Below are 25,172 nucleotides of genomic sequence, written 5' to 3'. Positions count from 1 at the left end.
TTGCCCTGGTCTCCACTTGCTGGCAGTGTCTCCTGTTCCAGTTTTCAGCCAACACATGTAAAATATTCACCTGTATTTAAGGACAGGTGTTGGGTGTAATCGCATCTTTCAGTAACACAGTAATGTAACTTGTCGCCATACTAAATATAGTAATTACATGACAGTTATGGTTATGTTGTTGCTTGCGTTAAAGAGGTTCTTCAGTTATCTCTGGGCAGATCTTCAACTTGTGTGCATGAGGAGGAAAATGGTAGAGCAGGCTACAGCTTTTCAGGAGTGGAGATACGGACATTAGTTTTATTTTTATTACACAAAAGGATGAGAGCACGGCGGGAAAGTGGAAACTGCGTTCAATACAGAAATAACTGTGTTATGCTGCTAGCACAACTTTAGCTCTTTGCAACCACCATAAGCATGCTAATGCTAAGCTAACCAAGACTGCAGAGTGATGTTTAAACTCAGAGAATGAAGGTAAGCTCCCCTTTTCGTTCTCTCTGGATTTACAAGTAAGAAGCTAATTCCAGCCACAACAACCAGTTACCTGCTCTTAACTCTGCCTGGACTCATCTGAATCCATCATGTGATGTGGATGTTAGACTTGCTAAAGCTTTGCTCACAGCACAGCTTTCACACAAACCACACTCACAGGAGCACATTCACCCTGCAGGTCAGGCTTCCTGTTTGTGACACCCCAGGCCACGAAGAGATAAGTTTAGAAAAACACCCATCCGAGAGCTGCTAGAGGCTTCACTGTAAATGAGCACGACTTTTAACTGTCACTGCAGCACATATCGCTCCTCAGAGTCTCTACTTTCTTGCCTTCTTTTTGCTTTTGTGTCGCTGAGATTTATCCAAGTGATCTATGTTGTTGTGATGCTTTCTGTTGAGGGAGTTAGCGGAAGTCAAGAAATAAAGATTTAAACCGCTGTACACTCTTTTGTTATGTTACTGTCCCTCTAAAGAACAAAAAGAAACAAAACACAAAGAAGTAAGGGATTAAATTCCAAAAAAACACTACTTTTCTGAAAGTCACTCCTTGGTTTGTTGACACTGCACTCAGTCATCCCATCACCACTAGAATTCCTCCATTATGTCAGTAGACATATCAGCTGCACCACAAAGACATCAGGCCCTGATGAAATTCCCTTCTGTTTGTTCCACAACTGACACCAAACTGATTATGTGCACAGCAGATGCCCTGTTTTTGCCTACAGTGGCTAACGTTTTTTCTTCTTCTAGTGCTCTGGTGGCAGATCGCAACAGACGATGGAATCTGCGTCTCAGGCTCATTAGTTCGTACAGGATGTGGAGTGCAAACACAGAAACAGGACAGAGCAGATGGGTGACTGCAATGGAAAAGGGATTCAGCTGAAGGGACACCAGTGCCAAACGCTATTATAAGGACAGGTGCAGAATGTGTGTTAAGTCATGCAAGAAACAAAATGTAGCGTTATAGCTGCATTATAGAAAACTGTATTGTAAGGTGATGCATGTGTCAGCTTAAACAAAAGGGGAAAGCTGCAAGAGTAGCATTGGTCCCAAATTACTGCTGTGTGACAGAGTCATCCTGTTGGCATCTGAAGTTGGATATGAACACTGGTGAGAAGTACGTCCCAGTGGGGAGGAAGCAGATAATGGAAAGTTTAGCATGAAATACACACTATTACCAACAATGAGCAGCGACTGTGCACTAAAGGAGTCTTTCATTTCAGTTCATCTGTCAGCACTGTTTTTCATGGTGCCCGCAATAAAAATTAAACTCCGGTCATGGGAATTGTTTCATACGGCATGAAATCACGGAGTAACCACGCATTACTCAATGCTGCCTTTGCTTTAATAGGGAGCCACACAGCTCCAGCAGATTCCTCCATTTCTTACAGCGATGTTGGGATGTGACACAGAAATATATTACAGTGTGTGTGATTCAAATGGATGCAAATGTAAGAGGAAAAAGAACAAACAGGGGATTAGGAGGAGCAGGCAGCGCTAAACAAGTGACTATTTAGCCTAAACGTAAACACTGAGGCAGTGTTTGTGTCACTGATGCTGTGTATCTGAGACTGACTGCCAGCAGACATCTTTAAATTTACATTTTTGGGTGGTTAGCTGATGCTTCTGTGCAGAGTGGCTAATGTAATAAACAGCAAAAAGACTCAGATGTATAATTAAAAGGGGTTTTCCACCACATAGATTTCAGTTAATACTTTTTGCAGGACCTCATGTTCAGAATATCTGGACAGAGCATTTCATCAGTGATGAAATAAACTACAGTGATTTATAGACAACAGCAGAGAGCTAAACGGGTAGTATGGTGACACAGTAGTTAGCTCTGTTGCCTCACAGCAAGCGGTTCAAATGGGTTCAAATCCACCATCTGACCAGGACCTTTCTGTGAGAGGTTTGCATGTTTTCTCCATGTCTGTGCAGCTTCCTCCCATTCAGACATGTAGTTAGTGGAGTTAGGTTAATTTAAGTGTTTCTTAATTGCCGATTGGTAGTCTGTCTTTCTGTGTTAGCCCTGTGACATACTGGTACCCCACCTCTTGCCCTATGGCAGTTGGGATAGGCTCTCACCCTGATCCTCGAGGATGGATGGTGTAAGGAGATACTTTCAATTGCTCCCTTGTCACAAGGGGTCACCAGCAGGTAGCTCTGCATGTTTGATTTGACACAGCTTTATGCCAGTTGCCCCAAAGGCGACTTGTGCCATCAGCTTGAATTTAACCAGCAGCCTCTGGCTTTGCTAAGCCAATTTTCTAAATACTAGACAGAAATATCAGGTCATATAATTAATTACCTAGCTGTTAGATGCAGGGTACATCCTCCTGGACTGTCTCAGGGCTGACCCTGGACAGAGTCTAGCTCCTAATGCTGAATTGGAAAAACAGAAAAGGATGGATAATTAATTACATGAATATAATCTGGAACCAGCTAAGCAACTATTTTTTTTTATATTATTTTATTACTACTGAGTGAAAGGTATACATTAAAGGTGATTTAAATGAAGTTAAAACCTAAAAAAAAGTAACAAATTATTTAAAATACAAAAATCTTACAGGGGCATCATGCTTGCCAAAGAGTTTCCTGTCAGGTGACCTGAACCTTAACCTGTGTCCACAGGCATGTGTGCTAAAGCTCACTGTAGAGTACTTCCTATCAAAACTCCACGCTGTGCATTTTTAATAGATTTAGGCCAGAAGCATTCACTAAATCTGTGGAAGTGGAAAAGGAGTGTCATATTAAAAAAGCACAGCTGACCCTGGTTGAAGATAACACTCACTGTGATATTTAGCATTTAAGGATCTCTGCGAGTTAAACATGCAAATCTGAGGTTGTTTATATATTATTGATCCCACATTTTGTTTCACTTCCTTTGATGTGCTACATAGATAGTTTGCTGAAAATTGCCCAACATACTTTGCTAGAGCTTGTGGATTAACTTCTATCTATCAGAACCGATGGCACTAATGACATATGTGTCCAATTACAGTTTAAAGACAAGCTAATTGCAGCAACAGTAAGGCTAGCATGTATCAGGACTGAAATGTGTGGCAGAGAATAATCAACAAAGACATTAAAAAATTAGTGCTGTCAGCGTTAATCTTGTTAAAATGCTATAACCGCATTAACACTGCAAATCTCGATTAGCGAGTTAGCGCGGGCAAGGGGCGATCTGCGGATTTTAACGAGATTAACGCTGACAGCACTAAAAAAAGTGCACGAATTTTCCATCTGTCAGGGTTGCGGGAGGGCTGGAGCCTATCCCAGCTGTCTTAGGGTGAGAGGCAGGTTACACCCTGGACAGGTTGCCAGTCTAGCACAGGTCTGACACATAGAGACAGACAAGATTTCAAACTAACTCCACTAACTGCATGTCTTTGGACTGTGGGAGGAAGTGGGGGTACCTGGGGAGACAGCGTGTAAACATGAGGAGCATGTGCCTGATGGTGGAATTGAACTCAAGACCTTCGTGCTGTGAAGCAATGCTGCCCTAAAAAGCAAGCAGTCATTTCATGCTGTTCACCACAGGTCCACCACTCTAGAACTCATAAATGGACTTTAACAAACCAGAGTCATTCTAAGACAGTGACTAAAATAGAAATTCTTACAGTAATTAGAAAATTGTTTTTTACTTGTTAATAATTTGGATGTTACACTAGAGAAAGACACATGTATTAGAAATGAGCCTCTTCACAGACACATCTCTTAACATCCTAACATCTGTGGAATCTGAATATTTCCCCCTCTAAACACAAATCTTAAACATTTGAAAAAAAAGTGCATTATTGTTATTAAAATGATGCACATATTCAGCAGTAACACAACAAGCCCCGGGCGATCGAGAAATACTTCACTTAATCTGTTTGCTGGATTCACAATTCCCTCATCATAACACCGCTAAACAAAAGTAACAGGGGCTATATTATTTGGCTACATTAATTCTAATTATACATTTTAGTCATACAGCAGAATTTAAATGCGATCCCACTGCTGCCTAATGTTAGCAAATAATTTATCCACTTATTACATAAAGTACATCGAATGCAAATATCTTTGTGATTATGTATAAATACCCTCATAGAAACATAAAGCATCACTTTTGTTTCTGAGGTGATCATTTTATTTTTTTAACGCCTTTGCTGTGCTGTTACATCTGCCATCATTTTAAATAGTTCACACTTTTATTCTTCTTCAGGTTTCATTTGTAGTTTCCACGATGGGGATGATCGTTGTGGAGCTGCCAAAACTTCCCGTTGTTGTATTTTTCTTTCTTGAGCTTTGACAGTGGCACATGAGTGATATGCAGGTGTTTATCGGCATCATAAAGGAAAACACTGCTGTCAGGATTAGATAACATGTCATATGAGATGCCTGGACTCAGCGGGAGCAGGATGTCTGCCTTGACACCGTTGCTTCGGCCATAGGGGAGCTACGGGCATTGTGTGCATTGCTAGGATTTGTCACAATTTACATGACAATGAAGAACATTTCCATAGCTGCTGCTGAGAAAAAATAGCACATATAAGAAGTCCGCAGGAAGACTGAGAATCGAGGATGAACAAATGCAGTAAAAATATAATCAGTTTCAAATTTTCAAAGAGCAACAAGTCACAGATTAATTTTTTTTTCTACAGTAATGCGATGATCACAAAGAACATCAGTGAACTGTGATCTGGCTACTTCCCACGTTCAGCTCTATTTTCCTCATAACAAAGAAGGAATAACAGCTATTCACCGTATATCCCTTCTCTCGGGTCACAGGGGACGAATGCACCTCTGGCAGCAAATTACGTGTGCGGTGAACTGAAATTTCTGCAATTTATTTGTTGGCGAGATTAATTAAAGCCGAATATGGGTTTTGTGAACAATAGGTAATCAGCGGTTGTCAGTGTTAATTATGCTGAATGGTGCTGAAAATAAATAGGGGAGTTCAGAGAGCGTGTTTATGGGAGTCATCACGAGCTCAGTAAAACCAGATGCCATCAACAAATCCCATTAAAAGCCCAAACCCAACAGTGAACAGATCCTACAGTGTTGTTTATGAAGCCAGACCCCGCTACAGTTTATTCTTGTGTGCCATAGAGCTCCTTTATCATCCACAAACTATTAAATACACATCAGTGAACTACACTGTTGTACTCTGTGTCATATGGCTCTATTATCTTCATCAGTTTATTTTGAATGAATGCCACAAACACCTTCCTGCTCCTGGAAATACTTAACAGTAAATGTGAATTAATCCAAAGCTAAAAATAGCCCCCGGCATATACACCGTTTAGTGTCTGTGCTGAGAAAAAGGTTCCCATCTGTTTTAAAGAACGGACCTCATTCACAAACAGACACAGATACAGTTTTTACAGGACTGCTGTGAAAAATTAAGTAAACCCCATGATTTGTTTCTAGAACCACATTCAGCAGCAAGTTGAAGTAAACATTTTTTTATTTGACTTTATGAGACTCTCACATTGCAGTGGAGGAATTTTGACCCACTCTTCTTTACAACTGTGCTTCAGTTCATTGGGGTTTGCACAGTCCTGTCACAGCATTTTAACCACACTGAGGTTTGGACTTTGACTGAGTTCATAGAGGAGTCATTGAGTTTCGACTGAAAGGTGCCCCGGACCTGTGGCTGCAAAATAAGCCCAACTCATAACCCCTCCACCACTGTGCTTGGCACTTGATAGGAACTGATTTTTCTGATATGATGTGTTTGGTTTTTAAAAAATATACCGCTATTAGGGATGGGTATCGAAAACCGGTTCTTGTTGAGAACCGGTTCCCACTGTTTCAATTCCTTGGAATCGTTTGCCATTTTTGCAAACGATTCCCTTATCGATTCCAGTCGCTCCGAATGACGTCACCACGGTGCGGAGCATCATTTACCTGGCAGGAAACACGGCGCGTAAGCGGCTCAAACGCTCAAAAGTTTGGTTATACTTTACGAGAACGGATGACAACAGGGCAACTTGCAATACTTGCAAAGTAGATATTTTATTTAAGGGAGGAAACACTACGAATATGCAAAAGCATTTGCTCACAAAACACGCGATGACCTTAAATGAATGTCGTGTTTTTAATTCCGCTCCGGACTCGTGAATCTCAACCCAGCAGCAGCGGTAACGTTTGCACGTCCTCTCCCGTTAATGCGGCAGGTAAATCATCAACTAACAGTGCATATTATGTTAGCGCGATCTGCCTTATTACAAAACCTGCCATTACTGTGCATTTAGGTGATCATGATGAGAGAGACAGAGTCTGGCTCAGATGCTGGCAGCTCTCGCTGCAGTCTACCGGTAGTGTCTCCTTTCAGGCCAGGATAGACGAATGTCACCGAGCAGTGACTGAGTTTGTGGTCAAAGGCTTGCACCCATTTGCCACAGAAGATGCCCCCGATTTTGAGTGAATGTGTTTAATTGTAGGCAGGGACATTACTGGATATTCTTGTGTAATTGCTACAGAAGAATATTTATTTTATTATTTTACATTTACAATTTTTTTTCCTGGGGACCCCGTGACACCCCATTGAAGAGCCGTAGGCTGTGGATCTCTTAAGATCTCACTGTTGGGTTTGTAAGGCCATGTTACTCCTAAATTTCTATCTTGTTCAAAGAGAAGATATAAAACAAAGTTCTAAGCTAATCGACCTTAGTGTTCTCCTTTTTTAAAGAGAATCGATAAGAGAATCGATAAAGAATCGAAAATGGAATCGGAATCGTGAAAATCTTATCAATACCCATCCCTAACCGCTATTGTCACAAAACAGGCTGCAGGGCCATGACAAAGACCCAGAGATGCATAGGAATGTCTTCCGAACTGTTATATTTTAGGTAAATAAATCAGAAAAAAGAAACCTATTGTCAAAAGCAAAAAATATGGCGTGTGTGTATTTAGTAAATGAAAGAACCAAACCAAAAGCAACCAGAGTCCAACAGGGTGTATCGGGGGAATGAGTCTGTGCACAGCTAGGCCCTAAAGGTTTTTAATGGGGCCCTGGCACACTGGTCCCAAGTGTTGCCAGTGTCACTATTTGTGAACAGGAACGCCACCTCTCCAATGCCTGAAAACAAGACACAAGTAGCCCAAAAGGATAGCAGGGTGCAGTGGGTCGTAACACTATACATTAGACCAAAAATCCTCTTTGGTCTTGTTTGTCCAAAGGACATTGCTTCAGAAATCAGTTTGTTTGTACAAGTGCAACTTTGCAAACCTTATCCATGCTGATATTTTGTTTATAGAGAAAAAAGTCTTTCTGCTGGCAACTCTTCTGGTCTTTTCCTAATCGTACTGTCACAAACTTATACATTTAACAAAGTAACTGAGCCTGTGTAGCATCTGAGATGTAGCTCTTGGGTCTTTTGCATTTCTCTGAGCATTGCATAGTCTGACCTTGTGGTCAGTTTGTTAATACACACTTGAATGGTTCAGACCAGCAAACTAATAAAACACGTGCTGATTATCAATAAGTCAAGTGCCTTTGATTAGCTGCACCTGGCTGCTACTTAGCCTCTTAATTCCTATGAAATCAGTATGTAGAGTGTACTCTGCTTCTCAAGACTGCATAAAGTCCTGTGAAATCTCTTTTTCACAGGACTGTATTTGCAAAACCCTACTCAAACGCTTTATGCAGAAATTTCTGAGCTCTACAGCAACTTTTGGAGCTCATTTTAGGAGATTCACACTAACTGTATATGAAAGATAGCTTTAGGCTCCATGAAGCACCTTGTAGACTATTGTTTTTTAATCCTGGGACTTGGCCAATTGGCTACTGCCACCTTGTACCAACTTGTTGTTTGGAAAATGAATTAGAACAGAAGAGTGAAGCAGTGGGAGTTGTTAGCTATAATAACTCTAGTGGCAATGTTAAAAAAATTACTAGGATTTCAAATGAATCACACAGTGTTACTAAATCCCCATATGGAAAAGAAATAGTAAAAACATATATGATTTACTCATGAAAGTGGCCACTTTCTCATTACTTTCATATTTTTTTTAGTAAGTATACAAAACATACAAATTTCATTATCTAATTTTTCAAGGGATCTTATATGCTTTCACTCTTGTATGCTTTTCATACAAGTTTCATACAAGACAGATAAAAACTTTATAAGATTTATATATATCTTTTCCATATGGGTCTGAAACACAGATCCAGTCCTAGAGTTAAGAATAAAACATGAATAGCATCCAAAAAACAAGTTCACTGCTATTTAATCTGTAATCTGACTGATGGGCTGTGACTCACTGATAATAAAAATAATAATAATAATAATGTCTATCATGTATTTTCCACAAAACATAATTTTTTTTTTTTTTTTTTTTGCCTGTCCCGTTTGGCTCTTTTGCCATCAGAATTGTTGTCTAAAGGCAAAGAAAGATGCCCAACGGATTTACTTTACCAAACTGACCATCCCAGCCTTGCCGTAATGGTCCATTTGATTCACCTTTTATTGTTTATTTTATTTTCACTTACTGAATACAGGACAGACTTGACTGAATACGGGACAGACTTGACAAAAAAACATAATTTGTTAATGAAAGTCAGGGCAATGAATATTTACTAAAGTACAAAAAAAAAAAATCAGATCAGCAGTGAAGTCTTTTCTTCAGCCATTAGAAGTGTGCACATTTCAAACTCTGCACTGGCTTCAGTTTTTAAAGCTGGAGGCTACGTCCATCTATTATACTGTCTACGCATCCTCAAGGGGTAATGCTAACATACATGTGTTTCCAGGATAATGATGCTGATGGGAATTTAGGAATAACATTAGCTCCCCTGAAAACATCTACGCTCCATCACTTGTCATTAACAGTGGTTTGAAACGGAATGGTTCAGTTTAACACTACAGCTTTTTGCACTCTAGTTCATACTTGTTGACATATCCTGCTTTTCTCTGACTCTGCTTCATCTATCAAAATAGGCCACAGAAAAGCATCTGGAACAAGCCTATTTTATTTCAGGTGGCCAAAAAAAAGATTAAGTAAACAGTCAGAGAGTGCCATCCAGCACCGCCTTGTAACATTTTTGACTGATCATTATCAGCATGGTGCTCAAGTGCTGGTGCTCAGTCTCAAGTAGGGTCATGAGGACCAATGTCCAATTAGATGGGCTTCTGTAGAAAGCTGAATAGCCATTATAAATAATGACAGCGTTAAAGTCCTTGCAGTATTCTCCTGTTAACTACAGCATTGCATTGAGTTTGATGTTGTCCATGTAAACCCTGCAGAAAGCTAGCTTTCATTAGATGTAATTTTCTTGGGTCAGCGTGTCAACATGATTACATAATGTGCGGATGTTTGTGTTCACAGATTCAGTATAAACTTGTATTTGATACATGAGTTCGTGTGAGACTTCATACACATCTTCTAAATCATGATTTTCGTGATTTTCACAATAAATTTTAATAATGCACACAAAAACCCAACAATCAGATGACTCCCTTTAAGCAAGCACTTTGACAACAGTGGGGAGGCAAAACTCCCAGTTAAAAGGATAAACCATGCTCAGGGAGCGGCAGTTATCTGGTACGACTGGTTGTGAGAACGAGGAAACAGAAAAGAATCGGTTAAAACCAGTCAAGCACAGATACTCACCTGATGTCAACTCGTTTTGTGTAGCACCTGTCCAAAGAACCAGTTTCTTCCACCACCATCGTCATGACCAAAGCACTCTCAAAAGATGTCAGGGACAAGAGTGCAGATCTGCACAAGGCTGAAAGGAAGAAACTTGGTGAGAAGGTGACAACTGTTTGTGTGAGTATTCAGAAATGGAGAAAATCAAACTCGCTGGGCGAGTATGATCATAAGAAAGGTGGTGGATCCGTCCACAACTATACTGAAGGAGGTTGTTAATGATCTGCAGGCAGTTGGGACAACCCGTTCTCACTCCCAAAGCGTAACATTTTACGCTAGGTGACAAATCGTCACCATATTACGTTTTCGGCTACCCACCACGTTCCTAAATGACGACCTCGGAAAAAAGAGGACATATGAGAACCATCTGGACTGAATCTACACATGTTCGCTCTTTTTCTTCAAATCGCTTAGAAACACGCTATTTAACATCATTAAAGACCTGGTTAAGGAATAAGGTTATGGTTAGGGCTAGGGATAAGGTTAGGTTTAGGGCTGGAATACAGGGCTGGAACGTCTATTACCGCGGGAGTGTCATTCACTGGATTCCAGCCATAACCCGCCGCGTACCATAAGAATGCCGAAGGTCTCCTTTCGCGTTCCCCAGGAACGCGGGACGTGACAAAACGTCGACATGTTACGCCTCGGGAGTGAGAACGCTCTGGTTGGGACATACAGTCACCAAGAACAGCAATGGTAACACAATATGTCATAAATGACTGAGGTTTTACTGAACCCACAAGATCCCCCTGCTAAAGAGGCACATGTATAGGCCCCGTTCATTTGTTTGGAAGTTACAAATTCGGCAGGGCATCAAATAACTCTATATAGTTATGTGTTTATAGTTATCCAGCAGCAACTGGGAGCAGCAGTGAGAATATAGAACAGATACTCTTTTAACAGATACTGTTTGGTAACGGCTTCTGCTGTCGGGATTCATTGACTTTTGACAAGAAAAATCCTGAAAGGTTCTAATCTGTTTGAGTTAAACTTGCCTCACCTTTGTACACCACATACCTGGTTTGTGAATATGTGTGAAGCCTGGATCACAATGTGTGGTCTAAAGCGTAGACAAATGGCGACTTGTTTGGATTGTCAGCTTACTCATTACTCATTCCCCTCCAGCAGGTCCTGTTCTCTTCTACTAAACCACGTTCGCTCCTTTTCAGCTCTCCCTCCATTTCCTGTTTGTGGTTGCGTCATTTTAGATGTGTGTTGGGATTTTGCCAGTTTCCCAAGATGATTACACCAATGTGTGCTATGCTTCATTGCAGCCATGGCTCAAATCCTGACTTAGGGAAGAAAATTCATTATGGATGCTAATCGGTCCAGTGCAATCCCTTTAGAGTCCCATGATTGCACGACATTGTGTTTGTACAGCTGTTTGTGATCATGACAGGCTAACAGACAGACGGACAGATTGGCAAACTGGTAGGACAGGATGATGGACAAGACGCCAGGATGAAGAATTGGCAGGTGAGCCGATGTAAAAAACAAATAGAGTAATTTCATGAAGGATACAGACTTTATTAAGCAGTCTCTAAAACACAACTCCTAGTAGCTGTAATGAATTCCAAAAATTAATTGGACAGAACCGTGAAAAAAAGAAAAAATTATATCAGGCTTTTAAGTCAGGAGCTTTTTCTGGTGATCCATCTTTGTGTGCAAAAGTAGACTGAAGGTTAATTCAATTGTGCTTGCCAGAAAAGTCAGAGCCCAGCTGCTGGACTTCCTCACAGTCTGGTGTTTGTGCTCTCCACCTATCCATGACTATAGTTCTGTCAGAGGTTGATGGAAAAGAGTAACTAAATCTTTTGAGCGCTCCTTAATCACTGCAATCATCTAGGTTTTCATGTCACATGTCTCAGGAAAGAGGCAACAGTCCAAGAGAGTTACACCATCTTGTGAGGGCTGACTCTGCAGGAATGAGTGTTTAGGCTTGAAGTGTTTTTCCTGCACAGCATAAGACTCGATTTCAAAGCCATAGCTATGCCAGAGCTTTTATAAAGCCATATCAGGCTAATTATATACCACTTCTATTCTTTTTAAATTATTTTGTAATTTAATTTATTGCAAATATCTCATCAGCCAATCAACTGGCATCAACTCAAAATGAACTCAAGCATTAAGGTCATTTAAATGGCTTTGAACATGGTGTGGTTGTTGCCACCAGATAGGCTGCTCTGAATATTTCAGAAACTGCTGATCTGGGATTTTCCCACACAGCTTCATGTAGGGTTTACAGAGAATTTTCCAAAAAGTGAAAATATCCAGTGAGCGGCAGTTTTCTGTGAGAAAATGTCTTGTTGACATCAGATGTCAGAGGAGAATAGCCAGACTGCATCGAGCTGATAGGAAGGCAACATCGACTCAAATAACCACTCGTTACAACCAAGCTGGGCTGAAGAGCATGCACAGCACATCAAACCTTGAGGCAGATGGGCTACAGCAGCAGAAGCACCACCACTCCTGTAACTCCTGTCCTGAACAGAAGACCAGGGCAGTTCCCTCAGCCTTACCAAAATTGGACATTAGAAGAGTAGAAAAACTGGTCTGAAAAGTCTCGATTTCTGCTGCAACATTCAGATTGCAGTGTCAGAATTAGGAATAAAGAACATGAAAGCATTGTCCAACCTACCTTGTATCAGTGTTTTAGGTTGTTGTTGGTGGTTTAACGGTGTGGGGATATTTTCCTGGCACATTTTGGGCCCTTTAGTAACAGCTGAGTGTCATTTAAATGCAACAGCCTACCTGAGTATTGTTGAACCCGTTGCTAGGCCTGTCTTTGCATTCTGAAGTTTGCACTTGTCATTCTGGAAACATCTTCTCTCGTCACTGCCCGTTTCTAAAACCGTTCTGAGCTCATCTTCGCATTTATGCAAGTTGCAAAAAAAACAAACAGTTGTCAAATAGGTTTTATGTTTAGCCACCAATTAAGAGCCTTTTTTTTAAACCCCCCCCCAACATATTCAAATTCTCTCAAACAAGAACATTGCAGGTTGCAGGTTTAGCACTTATACTCGTTACATTTGAATATTGGAAAATCTACTAGCTGAACCAATGTGGTTTTATTCCATCATAGCCAAACGCTGTGAATGCAACAGCACTATTTTAAGTAAATCCCAGGACTGTTCTCTGGCAACCCTAAAAATAGACTTAATATAGGATTTGAGGAGAGAAAAAGTGGGTGAACCCATCCTGTGAATTACAGTTTGTCTATGGTGCTCAGTAATCTCTGCTGCAATTTTGGGACATCAGCACTTGCACCATCGACAACCTAAACTTGGACTCCTTGGGGCTTTTTGGTATGTGCATGTTTGTGGATGGTCTAGTCCAATGGAAAAGCATCCAGCATCCCAGTAAGTGGGAAAGGGTAGAGCTGAACTGGGAGTGAGCAGATAAAAGCAGACACAACACAGAAGCAACCTCAAATTCCGTATAATATCCATACAAAAAGAAAAAAAAAGAGATTTTTATATAAATTCCAGTGGCACAGCTTCCTTTTGTAAACTTTGCAATAGTAGATGGTTACTTTTTCCTTGCTTGTACTTTTAGACAAGGTTTCCTTACTTTTAAAATGGTCCAGTGAAATAAAGTGTGATACCAAAACATTTACTTAAAAACACCTCGTAGTTAAAAACCTTTTAATTAATTTATGAATATTTATTTTTGGAACCCCTGCCATGAGGTGCAATCTAATAAACCCAATAAAAGGCTCATGCTTGAACTCCCTCTGTATTTTTCCAGTGAGCCATACACCGGTAGTGTATCTGTCATTCTCCTGATTTGTGGGTGTTTGTGTGTGCATGCAGGTGTCACTTCATTTGTGCATGCGAATATGTCTTGTAACGTAGATAATGAGTGCACAGCATGCATTCTCTAACTTTAATCCAAAGCTGTCTGACTGGCCCGCCAGCGTGCGGTGGTTTATATTCATACAAACAAAATGCACATCGATCACTTGATTTGTTTCCATAGCCAAATCATTCGGGGTGTCTGCTTGTCTCTAATAAACTCCAAGATGGGTTATTTGTTTCCTATAATTTTAATCCAAGCTACGTGCCTAGGACACATTTTAAGTTATAGCACTGCACTGATGTATATACACCGTCTTGCTGTACACAATGAGTCTGCCTTTTACTGTTGTTTTTGTTCCCCCCTTCCTATATATACATGTATATGTGTGTGTGTATATATATATATATATATATGTATATATATATGTATATGAAAACAAGTGTGTGTGTGTGTGTGTACATATACATGTACAGTATTACATTTTAATTAATTTAATCCTAGAACCGCTAAAGTGTGACTTTACTTTTTAAAGTCACACTTTAGCTTCTTTAATATTAAACAATGGTCTTAAAAGCCTTCTTATTTTGCTCCTCAATTAGTCGTATTCATTTGAACAGACATTATATAGCTTCATCAATCTTGTTTTGCTGTATCAAAATAACATAAACATGACATTTAGGTTTCTTGCTGCCCGATAAAATAGCTGATATTACTCTGACGTATGAGTATAAACTGCACAGCAGGTCTGAAGCAATTTGATTATTTTTGGTCATTTCACAGGTCAGATCCAATAATTGCTAACCCCGGCTGGTATTGTTTCCACACTATGTGAGTCTACGTATGCATGTGCGGTCCAAGGGGCACCAGCATTAAGTAACACAAAGGCAGTGTGAAGGAGTTTGGCGGTCTGTGGGCAAATTTTATCAGTGTAAACAATACTGAATGTGAACCGCAGAAAATGGCTGGTAACTCGCCCTAGATAACAAGGGTATTCCTTTGAGTTTGCAAACCAAGAAGTAAAAATGAACTTGGCTATGTGCAGCTTTAATACAATGAGTAATGATGCAGTTGATAAAAAGGCCAGTGTTACTTGGATGCCAGTGGTGGAATCGCCCACCCCCCGTCCTACATTACCTACACTGGCACTGAACTTGGGCAGTGAATGTTTAGTGTGAGGTCCATAATCGTCTGGCAGGCGTGTAATTGCTCGGAGTGATGGTCTGCTTAAAGTTAATATCAAACGGCAGTCGATTTCTGTCAGAAATGCAGCCCAACTCTAAATAACTTGAGCATGAGCGATTCTTGGTTAAAACTAGAGTCATGTGAGTGAAGAAACATCACAAATCTTTGTGTGTGGATGCATGTGGTAAAGCTTTAAATGACCGGTGTTTAAGGTGGAAGTGAGCTGCTGATCACTGAAAAGCATGTTTAGGAACTTACAGATGAACATTGTGCTTAACAGTGATGTTTGGTGATTGCAAAAAATGCAAAGAAGAAGAAGAAGAAGAGCACACACCTGAAAAAAGCAGCACAATAGTCTTTAACAGTTTGTGCTTGTTTGTGTGTCGGCCCAGTGAGGGGTGGTGGTTGACGGTGGTGCTTTTACACAACACAAAGCAAAAACCATCAAAAAGATAATGATTGTAAAACAAAGCAAAAATAGATTGCAGTGTAATTACACACGTGTACTCCATTTTGTCGAATGGATTTAGTAATATAGTCCCACTTCAAAGTGGTGTGCGGTTGTACTTCCTGGTAAAGAGTTTCCTAAATTCAAATCAGATGAAACAAAAAAAAAAAAATCAAAGTAAGAGGAAGAATGTTCACCTCATGTCAGGGGCTGGCTCTGTCACCCAGCATTTTTGAGTTATTTTGTATTTTGATTGCTTATCATATAATGACATAATGTTAAGTTCTAGTATTATTATTAGTTTGTCTTATTTGGGTTTTAGTCTAGTTCGTGTTTCTTCTATTTCTCCTTATTTATGTGTCTTTTCCTGTCTTCTGTGTTTTACTTTTAGTTATGTCAGTGCTTTCGTGTCCCTTATCTGTTCCCATGTGTCTCTCCTTGTGTTCTGTGTATCCCAGGCCTGTCATGTGTTTCATGTCTGTGTCCACGTTGTCAAGCTAGTGTTGTCATGTCTATGTTCCATTATTTTTCCTCTTTTATTTTGAAGGGTCTGATGTTTGCATGTTCAGTGTGTTTAGTTTTACTCTCCCTGTGGTGTCTGGTTCATTTGTGTCAGCTGTGTTTCCCTCATTACCCTTCTGTCTCCCTGTGTTCAGTGTTGGGTCGTCTGTTTGTCTCATGCCATTGAAATCTCAGGATTGTTTTTATGGTCCTGTTCAGGTTGATGTTCATGTTCCATGTCATTGTTTTTATGATTAGTTTTAGTTTACCCCAGTTTAGGTTTTACTTTCGTTTTTCCCAGCTCGCCTTGGCTGGTTTTCTGTTTGTGATACCAGCCACCATAAACGGCTTGCTGTCTATTATACTTTGTTTTCTCTCCCGTGTCTCCTTTTGGGTCCACACCTCAAACATCGCACTGCTAGACAATGGTAAAATTTTCTATTTTCTATTTCCATCCTAATGAATTAAGCCTTTTACAAACTGGTAGAGAGTAAATTTGAACTCTTATGGCTAGATTTACTAAACAGGGCAAATGAGCTTGTGAATTGATCAAAACCCCAAATTTTATTGTTTCATTTTGATAATAAAGTCAAAATCTTGATATTAAACTAAAAATTAAACTAAAACTTTGAGAAAAAGTTGCAATGTGGAGTCAAACAACTGCCACGGCTGCTGTATCTTAAACAAACGAATTGGTGAAATTGTACTTCAGTTTTAATAACAAGAAAATTATTTCTGATTTCTCAGTTATTAAACTCTATTTAAACCAAAACTCATAATGGACTCGGGTAAAACACTAACGGAGAACAACTTATAATATACACCATGTCCCACTTCTTTGTGGTAATTTGTCTCGAACATAGTGTTAACCTATTGGATATTAGCGTGAAATACTGTTATAATTAACATAATGAATTCATGACGAATGAAAAAAACATTTTTGTTGCTGTGACCTTGATGTTTGATGAGTTCATCCTCGAGTCCAAGTTGAGGATTGTGCCAAATATGAATGCATTTCCTCTGGGAGATACTTCCATCATTACAATGGGATGGATGGACGGCCATAGTTACAATATGAAGACATGATGTCTCTATGGCTGTGGCAGACAGTGTGGTATAAAAACGATTACTGGATATGGTTTGTTTAACCTAACGTGTGTTTTTTTTTTATATGTATCGATATCTTATGAATAAAGGAGAAGCCACCTGCTTCCCCACTGCACTGTCTCTTGGGGTCTAAATATCCCATTGGTTCTGTATTTCTGCACTTCAAGTAAAGCACCATCTTATTGTTATGACACAAAGCAAAAAAAAAAAGCTGATTTTAAGCCATGACCTCTTGCAGGACACACAGATGTCAGCACATACGCACACATGCTGCTTTTGATTCAAGAAGAAGCCAGATGTTGCAACGTTCGTAGAAACACTGGACCTTTCCCTGCCAAACTCTAATTTACTGTTTATTGGATGACGTCATTCTAGCAGATCCCACTTCTGACAACAACCCCTCAACATACATTATCCAGACAGAAACCATTCATCACTGCTGTGAGACGCCGGGGCATCAGAGAAACTAAACTTCTGCGCTCAGCTTTTTTAGGCTGAGCACAGACCACCAGCGAGTCATTAGTCACATCTCAGCTTGTTTGTGTCTTTCAACACCAGCTCATCTAAAGAATTATTAACTGTAATTCCTCCTGCCTTGTGTTGCCGTTTCATTTCATTTGTTTTTCGACTTGACGGGGCAGCCATTAAGGTCACTCTGTCAGCGCATGCTACTTTTTCAAAGTGACAGACAAGATAAAGGGAGAAAATGAAATGTCTGTTGATTTCATTTGCGTTCCTTTTTCAAATGGCCAGATAAGAATGTCACTAAAGGACAACTCTATATTTCACGCATCAGCGGAGACAAACAGAGACCTTCAAGAACACTAATATTGCTGAGGATCTGTAGACCTCGAGTGACCCGCCTCAACAATCTGGCATCTTCTCACAGTCTCAGATGAAAAACAACAGTTCTGGTCATCCTAAACTGAAACGACCTCTCGGTCTGGGTTTAGTGATTCTAAAACAAGACCAGTCAATGAGAATATCACACTAAATGACCTGCGTTGTTTTCCCTTTGATCATATCTGAACGCTCCCCCTTTTCATCTCGTCCGAGCGAAACAAAAACATCATGGCGGTATTGGTGAACATGCATCACGCTGGATGCAATGAAAACAGGCCTGGATTCAGATTGCATCAGGTAATTACTGCTCCAGTCATTACTTTTATGTCTAAGTCTACCCGCCAAGGTGGTGAAATATTCCTATCAGCAAAGATGGTAGATGAAAGGCCGACATTAGCGGGGGAGCTGTGGCGTTGCTGCCGCAACTTGTGCTTTTTGAGATACGCGTCCCCGCTGTAGCTGCCGTTTCTCCCACTTGTCAAATAAAAGCAATTCATCTCAGTGAGAATCTCTTCTATGGATGATAATTGTGAAAGAATATGTCCCGGTGACATTGGAGTAGAAAATCAGCAGCTGAGTCTGTTTGTTTTTACTGGGGCATTTTTCTTTTTGTAAACTTTATTCTGATAGATATTTCTTTTAAAAACCCATTTCCTCCTCTACGTGTAAAAAGAGCTTACTCTTCCAGACATTCAGATTTATTCATCCAGTGATTCATGTTTATATACAGAGCACAATTACAGAGCATTCACTTTGATTGCTGTTCATCTTATGGTAGAACATAAAATTTTAAAGAGTTTGTGCAGAAAATGTCCGTTGTGCCAGACATTCTGGACTCACCATCACCAAGCGTCCTTTCAGTGCAGCATGCACGATTTATGGAGTGCCGGTAAAAGAAAGAACTACGAGACCAGATACCATGACGCTGAAAGAGTTCAAGAGGCAGAATGTCTGTGAAGGTTCTCAGTCATCCAGGCCATCGTAGTCTAAGGAGCTTGGAAAGAAACGTTTCAGGACTTCTTTAAGTTTCTTGAAGACGTTTCACCTCTAATCTGAGAAGCCACTTCAGTTCTAAGAGCAACTGGTGGAAAGTCCCAGATTTTAACCCAATGGGAGGGTCAAGGACCCCTACTGATCCACTACCTAATCACACGAGTCAAGCTGTGAAAATGGATGTGGGTCAAAAAAATGTTAACCACAGGCCAAGTGACGAGCCAAGTAAATAAGACTCCAGTTGACCCATAGACCAGTCCGTGACCATCTGGCAACCACTGGTCACCAGGGAAAATTTGTATGCTTGACTTAGTTGCCAAAAAGCCTGTGATTGCTTTGGTCACTAGCAGATTGCCATCTCCATAGTTTGCATGAAACACAAAGACTGAAATGGTGAAAAGTGAGACACAAACCTGAAATGGAGACCGTCGCCTTCAAAGTAAAAGCTGCACCTTTGAAAGTTGTTCGCTGTAGCCTTCAGGCATGAGTTAAAAACGTTATTTCAAGTTTGTGTCCCACTTCTTCTAGTTTTTTGACAAATGTATCGTGGTTAGCACCAACCTTTATGCAGCCACACTGTTGTAAATAGCACTGCGGGAAGTAATTATGAAATATGAAATTTAACTTGTTTGTTCACAGTTGCCTAGTTAAATATTCAGTAGTCATGCTGTAACATTACCCTGCATTTGTCGAGTTCACAAATGCAAGTCACATATTCACTTTCGTGCTGCTGTTGATGTGTTTTGATAACATCAATAACCTGATAGTATCCCTTTCTATTTGCTGGCTGGCTTACAAGACCTTTGACACAGAGCTTAGAAAAGTTTACTGGGGCTGTAAGATCAAAACAGTTTGCTAAATGAAGCTGTAAACACTCTGAGGAGGACACCAGGGCTACATGATAATTCTCTAAGGCCTCATCACTACAGGCAAAACCACAGACGAAAAGTTATCAGTCGTTATGAAATGTACAAATGTAATTACATGAGTTTCTTTCAGTTCATAAGAGCAGCATAGTTGCTGTGTGAATCTCAAACAGCAGAAGAGTCTCTATAGATTCTCTGGAGTGCAGCCAGGAACATGGAAATGTGCAAGAAACTAATATAACAAAAGCCTGTTTAGGCAGTTTTATGTATTTTCACAGGTCTTTACACTCTGTTTGTAGGTTCACAGATTTTGTGAACATCACAGCTGTACAAACGTTGCACCTTATATACTTCACATGTAAAACGAGGGAAGGTTTGAGAACTCCTATTACAAGATGGCCTCAAGTGACATCTGCTGATAGCTCTTGGCAGAAAGTGCAAAACTTTTTGAGACATTCACAAAGTCACCTCACTTTCACAGAGACCATTATTCTAACATGGGGGAATTCACATTTTCTGTCGTGAGTGTTTGAAAGATTTGCTGAGTCTGTGCAGCCTCCTGTTTGCCCTCACAAGGTACAGGGGAAGAGGGTCTCAGCCAAGTCATTTCCGCTATTTGGACTAAACCCGGTGAAAACGTCCCAGGGGGCCAGAGGACTCATTAGGTGCGGTGACACCGTTGCCGCAGGAGGTGTCACCAGGAAAGCAGCTGACAGGTCCTTAAATATAACACACACTTCCTGTGACCTCCCATTCGGACAAGCTGCTGGGGCGTGATCGCTGCTCTGCCTCCAAGGCCAGTATGTCTTCGGTCATCATTTAAATTGAGAGCTGCACACAAACACAGCATGCACACGCACACACAGGCAAGAGTGCGTGAGTACCTAGAGTAAAAACATGCATCTGTGTAGACGTGTAGCCATTCATAAATTACTTTGTCCATGCAGAAAAGTAACAAGTTCAAACCTGAACAACATTTTCAAAATTTGGCAACTCTGAACGTCAGCGAGAGGTCAGTGAGAACATCAGCCATCAATCCCAGAACACCCTGTCACACAGTGTTTGCTGAGACTCGCTCGTAATCATCCGCCAACCACAGTGGCCTGAGATGCTTTTCGCCAGTTGACATTAAAGGGACAAGAGACACCGTGTTGGCTGTGCTTCCCAACATCTCATTTCACTGCCCCCTCCTCCTCCTTCTTTGTGTGGAGAAAACCAAACAATGGAGCAAATGTTTCATTTTTCAGTTCACTGTCAGGGGAACAAGCACTTCCACTTTGCATGCCATTGTTGTTCTCTCAATGATACTGTGCTCCACAGCAACACTGGCTCGGAAAAAACCTGTTTCACTATACGCATAATTCGTGTTGTGGCTGCTACGGGGGGAACAGAAGTATAATGTGCTGCCAAACCACCTAGCAAGCAAGCAAAGCCCAAGGAGACAAGGCTCTGTTACACTTCTCACAGAAAGGGAAGTTTACTTTCTTTTGCCCACACGAATCCATCCAGTTATATTAAGATATTTCAGCTAGAAAGATCATCGGTAGGTCATTGGACCTCATTTACAGGGAAGATGGTAGATGCTGACGAGTAAAATTTAAACAACAGGCCTTGTCACACAAGCCTCTGAGCCTCTCTGTATTTTCCTGCTAGACAGTTTGTTTCCCTTCTGACCTTTGTTAAGTTTTATGTGTTTAGATTTGAATGTGCTCATATTTGAATCCAGAAAATTATAGAACCTAAACCTAATTAACCACATCCCGCCTGCATGTCAAGGCACCTACACCACTTAAAAAGTCATGGATTTATAGTGCGCACATATGTGAATTCACTAAATGTGACAGTTCAAGTAGTTCAAGTAGGATGCATCTATTTCCCCGGTGTTAAATGCAAGTGTGAACAAGCCTTCATTCTACCATCTCTAGCACTGATCCATCACAGCGTCCTCAAAGAAACTAGAGGATGCTAGAGGAGCAAGGACACATATAGTCATTTATAATCAATCTACATGCTATATGCAGGCGTCCTTGTGCATTTTAATCAATCTGGGACACGTACTGTATGATAAGGGAATGAGCAAGACTTTATATTTGTGCTGGTCCCATGCAAACTTGTAGCACAGAGCTGCATAAGCAGCAGCTATATTTGCTCCATGCACAGCAATAATAATCACCATAATCCCCGATGCATCTGATTAGTCAAACACTGCCGGTGCTAGCTCCCTGTATCTGTAACATTGCCCGAGGCAGCTCTGCTGACAGATGACTCCACACAGCGTGTAATAATAAACACGCGACACAGGAGGAAACACGAGACCCAGCTTGACTTCCAGTCCTTATAGGTAATCCATCATCACCGTGCTGACCATCTAACTTTCACGGACCCGTGTGGGTGACATACAATACAGTGACGAGCTTCTGGATGTGTTATGCACCCCTGTGACTGACACTGAGCATTGTTTCCCACTGTCTCCACCGGGCTCGTCTGAGACCAGGAAGGATAAACAGTCCACTGTGCTTGGCACAAAATTTGTCCTCCTCCCTAATGAAGTGCAACCTCCCGAGCTCAACATCATTCATCATACTCCAGCCGCTGTGTTGGTTTGTGAGCTAGTTTGCGTCTGTGCTGAACGTCTGCTGCATATCTGCACTCGTGTTTTCATTTTTCTGTCCTACGGACTGCAGACGCACTAGCAGAGCTCAAATGACTCTAAGATGACCAAACAAATGGGCCAAACAGGCCTGTTTGTTTTCTTTCTTTCTTTCTTTCTTTCTTTTCCCTTGTGGCTTTTGCTTAGTTTGGAACCAAACTCATACATCTAATTTCCCGTCTATTTGATGGCTATCAGAATTTTGAGCTGTATTGGATTTTCATATAGACTTACGCTATGCAGGGGAAGCAGAATGATTGTCCAGTGTTGATTTATGCACCGCTGTGCCACAACTTCCCAGTTCCTCATAAAGGAATTAGCCTTGCTCCAGCTGTGCCATAATATTTACATGATAAATCGTTAGGCTGTGTTTAGTCTGTGCTCTGATGTATATCTTAATGCAGTGTTTTCCCCCATCATAGTTTGGCAAGTGCAAGTTATGACTGTCTACAGCAAGTCATATATGGGCATGTGTCCTTGTGATCGGGGTCGAGGCTGAGGGTTTATTTCATGCTTCGAAACTGGTCGACGATCCAGGAAATTTTAATATATCATTCTGAAATAATTAGAAGATGGTTCTGTGATCAAAGTCATTACAGGATGTAATATGAGGGGAAAGATTAACCGGAAATTATGTTGGGACATAATTCAGAGAAACTTAAAATCTGGCTTTGGATGTGTGATGTGTTCCATATGGTACTGTGATGTTATACAGCTCGAGCATTACAAAAGAAGCTGAGCATATCCAGACGTGGATGTGTTTAGTATATTATATGAGGGCTCTTTCTTATGTTTGCTGGTGGAGAACATGGCAAAGGTTGAATCTCTCCCTGTGTTTTGGTAGGCTGACAAATCCATTTACAATTTTTCCTCAGATTATTAATATAACAAATGATATCAGTGGCCAGGACACACACACACACACACACACACACACACACACACACACACACACACACACACACACACACACACACACACACACACACACACACACAAGCAAGAACTCACGTTTGTGAAATATGTGGCAAATGTTCAAAGAAGTAAAAAGAATGGGTTGTACTGGGTGATGGATGCATTTCTCTTAAATTTCCACATTATAACATCAATCTAACTCATTCCATACTCTCACTTTTAATATTTTAAAGATCCTACTTCAAGCTTCAGTTGTAATTTCATCGTTTCTTTTCAGGTGAGCATGAATGTCTACCACAGCAGTCCCCAACGTTTTTTGCGCCACGGACCGGTTTATGTCCGCAGATAAATACAACAAAATAAAACCAGTACCGCTACCAAATAAAAGAAGATTTATTTCATGGGAATAAATCCAGGGAAACCGAGTTAACGATAAAAAACAATAAAAACCCAGACAGGTACTAGTCAGTGGCCCGGGGGTTGGGGACCGCTGGTCTACTACATTGTACTGTTATTTACAAAGTTCAATTCAAAGCTGACCATCAAAGGTTGAAAATAGTTTTTTTGTTTTCTTGTGATTAAATCCAGTGTTAGTGGTAATGGATGTAATTAAACAAGCAGTCTATGTATAGTTATTTAGTGTTTTAAGCAGTTCAATAATTTTTTATTGACTCAATAACTGCCATTTCTCGGCCGATTAAAGCTACTGACCTCACTCACAGGCCGGTGTTCAAGGTTCAAGGTTCTTTATTTGTCACATGCATAGTTATACAAGTATAACACACAGTGAAATGTAGCCTGACACGCTCCTCGACATATATATATATATATATATATATATATATATATATATATATATATATATATATATAGTATATACACTGGGTGAATGTGCAGTAGTAGCAGCAAGCGGGTGAATTCTGTACATTAATATGAATAGACATCTGACTATTTTACAGGATAGACAATATAAACATATTTAAAATTAAAGGAATTTGAAATGTACATTGTGCCTTGGTTTAGTGTCTGGAAGAGAGTCCTGTCTCAGTCAATTATAGATGATGTGAGAGGGCGGGTGTGTGTGTTTAGGGCACGGATGGCTTGGGGATAGAAGCTCCTCTTGAGTCTCTCTGTCCTTGCCCGGAAGATGCGGAACCTTCTACCAGATTGCAGAAGTTGGAACAGTTTGTTGCCAGGATGGGACGGGTCCTTCAGTATCTGCGCTGCTCTAGTCCGGCATCTCCTGGTGTAGGTGTCCTGAAGCGGGGGGAGAGCAATCCTGCAGCAGCGTTCTGCTGTACGGATCACTCTCTGGAGAGCTTTTTGGTCCTTCACACAGCTGTTCCCGAACCACGATGTCATGTTCTGTGTGAGGATGCTCTCCACAGCGCCTGTATAGAAAATCCTGAGGATCTTTGGAGAGACCCTGAACTTCCTCAGTTGTCGTAGGTGATACAGGCGCTGCCTAGCCTTTTTGGTCTGGACCTGAATGTGGGCAGCCCATGTCAGGTCTGAGGAGATGTGGACACCAAGATACTTGAAGGACTGCACCCTCTCCACTGGAGCTCCATTGATGATAATGGGCTTGTAGTCTCTGTGCTGACCCCTTCTGAAGTCCACCACCAGCTCCTTGGTCTTGCTGACGTTCAGGTGTTTACATTTGAGGGAGCAGTATTGCCTGTTTATTTATTGATTTGGGGCATTTTTGTTCTTTTTAAAACCTGCTTAAACATACTAA

The sequence above is a fragment of the Maylandia zebra genome, linkage group LG9, assembly GCF_041146795.1.
Source record: "Maylandia zebra isolate NMK-2024a linkage group LG9, Mzebra_GT3a, whole genome shotgun sequence".
NCBI classification, from domain to species: Eukaryota; Metazoa; Chordata; class Actinopteri; order Cichliformes; family Cichlidae; genus Maylandia; species Maylandia zebra.
Note: the sequence above shows the minus strand (reverse complement) of the source record.